Source organism: Bubalus kerabau, chromosome 5 (assembly GCF_029407905.1).
Source record: "Bubalus kerabau isolate K-KA32 ecotype Philippines breed swamp buffalo chromosome 5, PCC_UOA_SB_1v2, whole genome shotgun sequence".
Taxonomy (NCBI): Eukaryota; Metazoa; Chordata; class Mammalia; order Artiodactyla; family Bovidae; genus Bubalus; species Bubalus kerabau.
This window is the reverse complement of record NC_073628.1, coordinates 83,632,121-83,639,907: the sequence shown is the minus strand read 5'-3', so window position 1 is coordinate 83,639,907 and position 7,787 is coordinate 83,632,121.

The window sequence follows — 7,787 nt, the reverse complement described above, 5'->3', positions numbered from 1 at the left end:
TACATTTAGATCTTCTAGGATAGGATTAGCTATACAAGAGATTTATTGGGGGCTGGGAACTGGTGTAGGAGAAGGCAGGGGAGAAGCTTCAGGTGTCGGTTTGATACCATAGAAGGAGAGGGAACAAAGGAGGGTTAGGAAGAATCTCGGACTCCAGTCCAAGGAAGGTTGGGCCAAGCACATGGGGAGTTCTCAAGCCACAGTCATCTGTGGAATCCAGCATCTCGCTGAACAGGCCTGCCTTACTAATCCCACTGCACCCATCGGCTAGAAAAGAGTCCCCTGGAAGTGAAGGTTGGGTGGATCTGTGGATCCAGAGGGGCAGCCAATGGGACCATTGGTCAATGATGTTCTCCACCAGGGGATCTGAAGGGTATTTATTCATGGTTGCTTAGGATTATTTTTTTGGCTCAGGTAGTTGAAATCAGTTTTCTTCAAATTATATGGGTACTTGTGCAAATATATATTTTTAATATTTATCTGACTGTGACCGGGTTTTAGTTGTGACAATTTGATCTTTGTTGTGGTATGCAGGCATGTGGGATCTTACCTGACCAAGGATCCAACTCAGGCCTCCTGCATTGGGAGTGTGGATTCTTAGCCACTGGACCACTAGGGAAGTCCCCTTTGCAAATCTTAAAAAGCACACTCAAAAGGGAAAGGGGAGAGTTTAGATTTAGTGGAAGATTTACTTTGTCAGATTAGAGGTTCTTGTATGTGTGTGAGATTTGGGCAGCCATGTCCAGAGACTTTCTTTTCTGTTGTGGCAACATGAAGTTGGCTGCTCAGTGCCCCTTTCCTGATTGGCATGGCTGTGCCCTTCAGTTGCCAGTTCAAGCTGTGCTCTGCTTCATTTAGTGTGGAAGTGTGAGCAGCCCTCACCCTGCTCCCCACAGCAAGTAGACCTTCACTGGCAAAGTAAAAAAACCCCATAATTCTGAAATTGTCCCTTGGAGCATTAAAGGAAGTAAGGAGGTTCACAACGCACAGAGACTGTCTTGAGATCATCATTTGTGGCTGTGGTTTGTCCAGCTTTCACTGGTGCACATGTGGGATGGTAATGGGCTTCTGTTGGGGTTCATTTCAATGGCTTAATCTTTCCCCCCCCTGCTTGATTGAGAAATAATTGACATACATCACTGTTTAAGTTGAAGACATACAGCATGATGATTTGATGTACATATTTTGTGAAATGATGGCCATGATAGTTTTAACTAACATCTGTCTTCCCAAATATATACAATAAAAAGAAAAGAAAAAAAAGGAAAAATACTCTCGTGATGAGAGCTCTTAGGATTTACTCTCTTAACTTTCCTACGTACCACACAGCTGTGTGGAGTAAGAGGTGATTTAAATGTGTTTCGAGTGTACAGCAAAGAGATTCAATTATACATACACATATATTCATTCTTTTTTAGATTTTTTTCTTACATAGGTTATCACAGCCTAGTACTTTTTAATCCTAAAAGTATGTACCTTTTAACTATCTTCCTCCAGTTCTCCCTTCCCCACCCTCCACCTCTGGTAACCTCTCTTTTTTAATGAGTTTGATTTTCTTTGTAGGGTTCCACATATAAGTGAGATTATGAATTTGCCTTTCTCTGACTCAGTTTTACTTACTTGCTCACAGTTTGATTTTGAGGTGCTAACCTTTCCCCTCATTCCTAGTACTGCTACAGAGCTTCCTTGTATTCCTTTACTCACTTCAGTGGGGGTTGGCAGGAAGGGGTTCAGTGTGCGTCCTCAGCTGACCATCCTGCACCAGTCCCTGTTAGTGGATTTTCTAAATCAAAAGTGCCTCCCAGAAAGTTCAATGACTTAGTAGCAGATGTTAACAACTCTAGGCTGGCTCTGATCAAAATCAGTAAGGTGCCAACTGTTCAACTTCATGACACCCCTTGTGTGTCTGAACTAGCACATGGAGGAGGTGGCACTGTGTCACATGGGCCCTCGCGCTCAGCCATCTGTCGACCTGTTTCTGGGGAGAAGTCTGGTTCAGGTCTACTTTCCTTCACAAGTAGTAAGGAAAAGAAGTGAGGAATTAGGAGTGTAGACAAATAATGAAAACAGGCATTCAGTACTGAGAAGGCCCCCAGGGCTGGATATCTCAGTTTACAACTAGATCACTTGCTACACTTCCAGCATAGGGAGGCTTGTCAGGTCTCTGCCTGTTGAAGTTCTCATCTTTCCAGACAGCTCACATTACCTCCTGCAACTGTGAGTCTCTGTGAAAGGAAACAGTGGGCTGATCTTAAGGGTTTATTCTACAGACCTACAGTTTCTGAACATTGTTAATTGTGCATGTCTATCAGTAAAACTTTTGGGGTGTACACCTCAGATGATATCACTCATTTATTTAGAGCTCCATTGGCCTTTGACTAAAAAGCCCAAGGGCTGGCTTACTATCCCTGGCAACCCCTTCACAGTCTACGCCCTCATCCGGTTCTGACCTTGTCTGCTCCTGCCTCACTCCATCTCAGCCAAGGCAGCCTCCTTGCTATTGCTTGGGTAAACCGAATCCACCAAAGGCACTCTGCTTCCACAGTTCTGCACTCACTTCCTTCTCTCTGGAAGATTCCATCTCTGGTTGTCCACAGGTGTGCCTCTCACTTCTCTAATTTAAAATAGCAGCTACTCCTCTCCCCATAGACATCCCTATCTTTCTTTCCTGCCTGTTGTTTTTCATAGTACCAATTTCATGCTATATATTTTCTTGTTTATTATATGTTGTTCCCCGCCCTCCCCACTACTTACCATAGAGATAACCTCCATCAGGGCAGAAATATTTGTTTTGCTAAAGCTTGGTACATAGAAGCTGCTCAAAAAACATTTACTGAATGAATGAATGTACTGCTGTCCTAATATGATGTGTTTTATGAAACAATAAGCAATTCCAAGTATATTTGCCATCCATCCATGTATTGCATGGCATATCCCATGGTGTACCTTTGAAACCTTTGCTTGTAGACTTAGGGTGCCTTTGAAGGTCGTTGTGGAAAATGATTGGAACTGAATATTTTATCAAAATAAAATATTTTTATATTTTATCAAATATTTTGAATAGTTGAAGTCAGGGCAGGAAGGGCAACCCTACAGAAAGGGATTCTATTGCTCAGCACCTGCCGGGCAACAAAACGCTGCCAATTTGTGGAGGAAGAAAGACTTTTCCTGTTGCCAGTAGAGGGCGCTGGTCACCAACGAATGTGAGCAGGAGCAGAGGCAGGAAGGGAATCTGCTCCGAGGTGAGGTGACACAGATGCTGGCCTGATTTGACCAGACTCTGTCCTTTCTGATCCTGGGATTCCCATATTTCACTTCAGCTTTCACTCTACCAGGTGTGAATAAATCATGTATGAAGTGAAGTGAAGTCGCTCAGTCGTGTCCGACTCTTTCCGAGTCCATGGACTGTAGCCTACCAGGCTCCTCCCTCCATGGGATTCTCCAGGCAACAGTACTGGAGTGGGTTGCCATTTCCTTCTCCAGGGGATCTTCCCGATCCAGGGATCAAACCCGGGTCTCCCGCATTCCAGGCAGACTCTTGAACCTCTGAGCCACGAGGGAAGCCCTGGTTAAATCATGTATAGGCTTGCTGAATGAGGGCTTCGCCAGTGACTCGGTGGTAAAAAATCTGCCTGGCAAAGGAGACACGAGTTCAATCCCTGGGTGGGGAAGAACCGCTGACGAAGGAAATGGCAACCCACTCCAGTATTCTTGCCTGGAGAATTCCGTGGACAGAGGAGCCTGGCAGTTTACAGTCCAAGGGATCGCAACGAGTTGAACACGAATGAGCGATCGATCACTTGTGCACAAGGCTTGCTGAATATCCCAGAAAACTGTTACTTTTCAACAAACAGCTCTTTCCTAATCACTTGCTGCTGTTTTCTGATGGAGGAATTTGAGTATCTAATTTGAGTAACAACCGCTTTGTTTTTGTGTTATAAAAAAATTAGGAGGACTTTTCTGACGATCCGGTGGTTAAGAGACCGCACCCCCGATTCAAGGGCACGGTTTGATCCCTGGAGGGGGAACAGATCCTGCATGCTAAGCGGCGGAGCCTAAAATAAAAATAAAAAATAGGAGAGGCGGGTACAGCTGTATTTTGTACACCTCTGCCATATTTATTTCTGCTGGCGTCCTCAGGTCACTTTAGTGGGAACTGTGTGCTCTGCTCTTACACCAGCCGGCAGAAGAGGCCTCTGCCCATAGTCCGTCTCCGTCCCCAAACACAGAGACACGAGGAAATATACCATCTTCTCTTCCTTCTCTCTGCAGAAAGGTTGCAAGGAGATTCGACCACAGACTAAGAGCAGACAGCAAAATGAGGACAACAAGGAGACCTCAGGCTGAGAGTCAGGGGGGACAAAACCCCCTCCTCCGCCCTGGAAAATCAGAGATAAGTGGCTACTTCTGTTTAAAGTCAGTCCCCCAACTCACCCTAAGTAGTGTCTAGGCAGACGGGGGTCCCTTAGAGACGCCACTTCCCTCGGCTCACTTGATGGAATTAGGGAGGCTCCTTGGAGAAGGAAGTGGCAACCCACTCCAGTATTCTTGCCTGGAGAATCTCACGGTCAGAAAATCCTGGCAGGCATAGTCCATGGGGTCGGAAGAGTCGGACACGACTTAGCGACTATACCACCACCACCTGGGACTGCCTGGAAATCCAGAGTGGGCACAGCTAGGCATGGGAAGGGAAACCCAACAGGCAGGCTCCTGGGGAGCTGGCGAGTCTGTCCCCTTTTCTCTGTGAAGCCACCACAGAATGCCTGGATGTTCAGGGTGCTGTGATTCTGTGGCTCCTCAGGGGTAATACATCCCTAGGCCCCAGTTTTGTCTTCATCTAAATTGACTTAGTGTGCATGTCAACTGATGTTATCAAAAACAAATACCAGGCCTTTGACTTCGAAAGCAATTTTATTTGAATAAAATACTATCTCTTCGTATATTGAAGTTCTACATAAGATTCAATTTATAAAAACAAGGTTTCTTGATAAAGCAATTTTGAAAGCTTCGAGGCATTAATTCTTTATATTGGTATTTTGGAAATATCATTTTTGGAAAAATGGATAGTCCGGAACAGAATAAAGTGGGGGAAAAAAACAATGAAAAATAACCTTGCAATGTAAGAATGAAATATTGTAACTGTTATAATGTTGAAAGAGACCAGACATAAAAATGGCATTTACAGATTACAAGATTATTATGTAATTTTTGATTTATAATAATGTAAACACAGCTTATCTAGGAAAAAAACGACTGGCAGGAAATACAGGTTAATGTTTACCAACATGATCACTGGAGGCTGTGAAAACAGATTACTCCCTGCTTCTCCCCAGTCTCATAAATTTCCCAAATATTCTATGATCTATGATCAGGTTACTTTTGTTGGGGGGACTACCCACCTGTTCTCTGTATCTATGAGTCATTATTTTGTTTTGTTAGATTCCATGTATAAGAGAGATCATACAGTACTTGTATTTCTCTGATTTATTTCACTTAGCACAATGCCATCAAGGTCCATCCATGTTGTCAAAAATGGCAGGATTTCCTTCTTTTATTGGTTGAATAATATTCCATTGTGTGTATATGTATATACTTTTTATAATAATGAAACATGTTCTGAGTCTTTGCTGGAATATGTCACTGTCTTGATTTTGTTCAAAGAGTACTGGTTGAGCACCTGCCTTGCACTCTGCTCCTGGGATACCTTTCTCATAGAGCTTAAATCCAGCAGCCGCAGTGAATGTTTACAATGTGGTTACAGCAGTTTTCTATGGAGAACGTGCAATAATAAAGCATATTCATGGGCGACGTGGCACGAAAAAGGAGGAATCATTCCATCTGGCAGAGTGAGTCAGGGTCACTGGGGAGACAACTGGGAGCCTGGGCTTTAAAGATAATCCTCTATCCCAGACCAAAAAATGGATATAAACTGAGGGAATTCTTAATAAGAAGTAGTATTTGCAGGCCACACATGATTCAAAAAGTCCTTCCCAGTCCCTTGGCGATGCCAAGGCTGGTGGTGGTGGGGAAGCTTAGCTGTTGCCTTCTGCCCTCCATAACAGAGCCTCCCAGGCCTTCCCAAATAAACAGACAAATCTATGTTGAAAACAATGCTCAAATACTTTATCTAATTTGCTCCTCATCACAACCCTTCCAAGTAGATATTGTTATCATCCTCTTTGCACACAGGAAACTAGAGCTTACAAATAGGAAATGACCAGCCCCAGAGCACACAGCTCTGGAGGGCTGAGCTGGGGATGAAGCTGAGGACTTTGAACCTACACGCTTTCCATCCACCTTCGGGCCTTGTCCACTGACCTTCCCCGAGCCCAGCCTGATAGGGGGATGCCCTGGAGGACCCTTGAGGCCAGGGCGGCACAGCTTCTCCAGACACACTCGTCAGAGGAGACCCAGGCCCTCAGGACCCCTGATTCCTATCTTTCCCCACTGGGCCCAGAGCATTTCAGGATGAGACCCCTTTCACACCTCTTTCTTTCTTTGCTGTGAGGTAGCTCAGTGTCCATCCCCTCTGCCTTGCCTTCAGAATCCACTGGGAATTCCCTGGCTGTCCAAGGTCTGGGACTCCGCACTCCCCATGCAGAGGACCCAACTTCGATCCCTGGTCCAGGATCTGGGTCCCACAGGCCACAACTAAGAGTTCACAACTGAAGATCCTGCAAGCCTCAACTAAAAATAAAAAAGGATTCCTCATGCCTCAACTAAAGTGATCCTGCATGTGGCGACTAAGACCCACCCAGCCAAATAAATAAGTAAATAAATATTAAAATGAAAAAGAACCCACCATGGGCTACTGGGAGATAGTTGCATTTGCCTGGTGGGCAGGGCCCATTCTGCCAGCTGTAGGCAGCAGAGATTCACAGCTTAATCAACCTCTGAAAGGCTCACCATGTCTCTTATTTGTAAAATAGGGACCGTAGTCCCTGCCCCATACAATGATCTCCAGGATTCAATAAGATCACTTTCCTGAAGCACCCATCAGGGTGCCTAGTGCTTTCCAGTGCTCAGAACAGGACTTATTCCCCTCTATTGTCAGGTGAGAGTGGGCAGTCAGCTCCTGAATCAAACCCACTGGAACACAGCCCTGTGGACGGGGGTCTGATGCAGCATCCTGCAAGCTCAGACAGGCTGGACTTGGAGCTGTAAGTGGCCTTCTGTGTGGGTTTTAAGACCTTGCTGGGAAAAAAAAAAAAAAAAAAGATGTATAAATACAACAATGTTAAAGACAATTCTGAAAATGAAAACGTGGACTACTACCCTAGCACAACTTATTTTGCAATGCTTTCTAGTTACTCCATTTCTTATTCTGTTACTGTCACTTGTTAGGTCTCAAACATACTGACCTGTCCCTCCCCTTCTCCCCAGTCCAATCCACGGCCAAGTCCTGAATGATTGGCTGCCCTCAATACTTCAGTCTTCAAAGGTCTCTGAGCTTCCTCTCTGAAGCCCCAGCCCTGCTATTCATCTTTCACAGCAGGCAGAATTATCTTTAAAATGTTTTTCTTTTATTGTGGTAAAGTATATACAACATAAAATTTACTATTTTTAACATTTTAAGTGTACACTTCGGTGGCATTAATTACATGCACATTATTGTGTAACCGTCTACACAGTCTGTCTCCAGAACTTTTTCATCTTCCCAAATGGAAACTCTGAACACTTTGAAGAATAACTCCCCATCTCCCTCCCTTTCCAGCCCCTGGCAACCACCATTCTATTTTCTGTCTCTACTAACTTGAGTACTCTGGGTACCTCCGGTAAGTGGATTC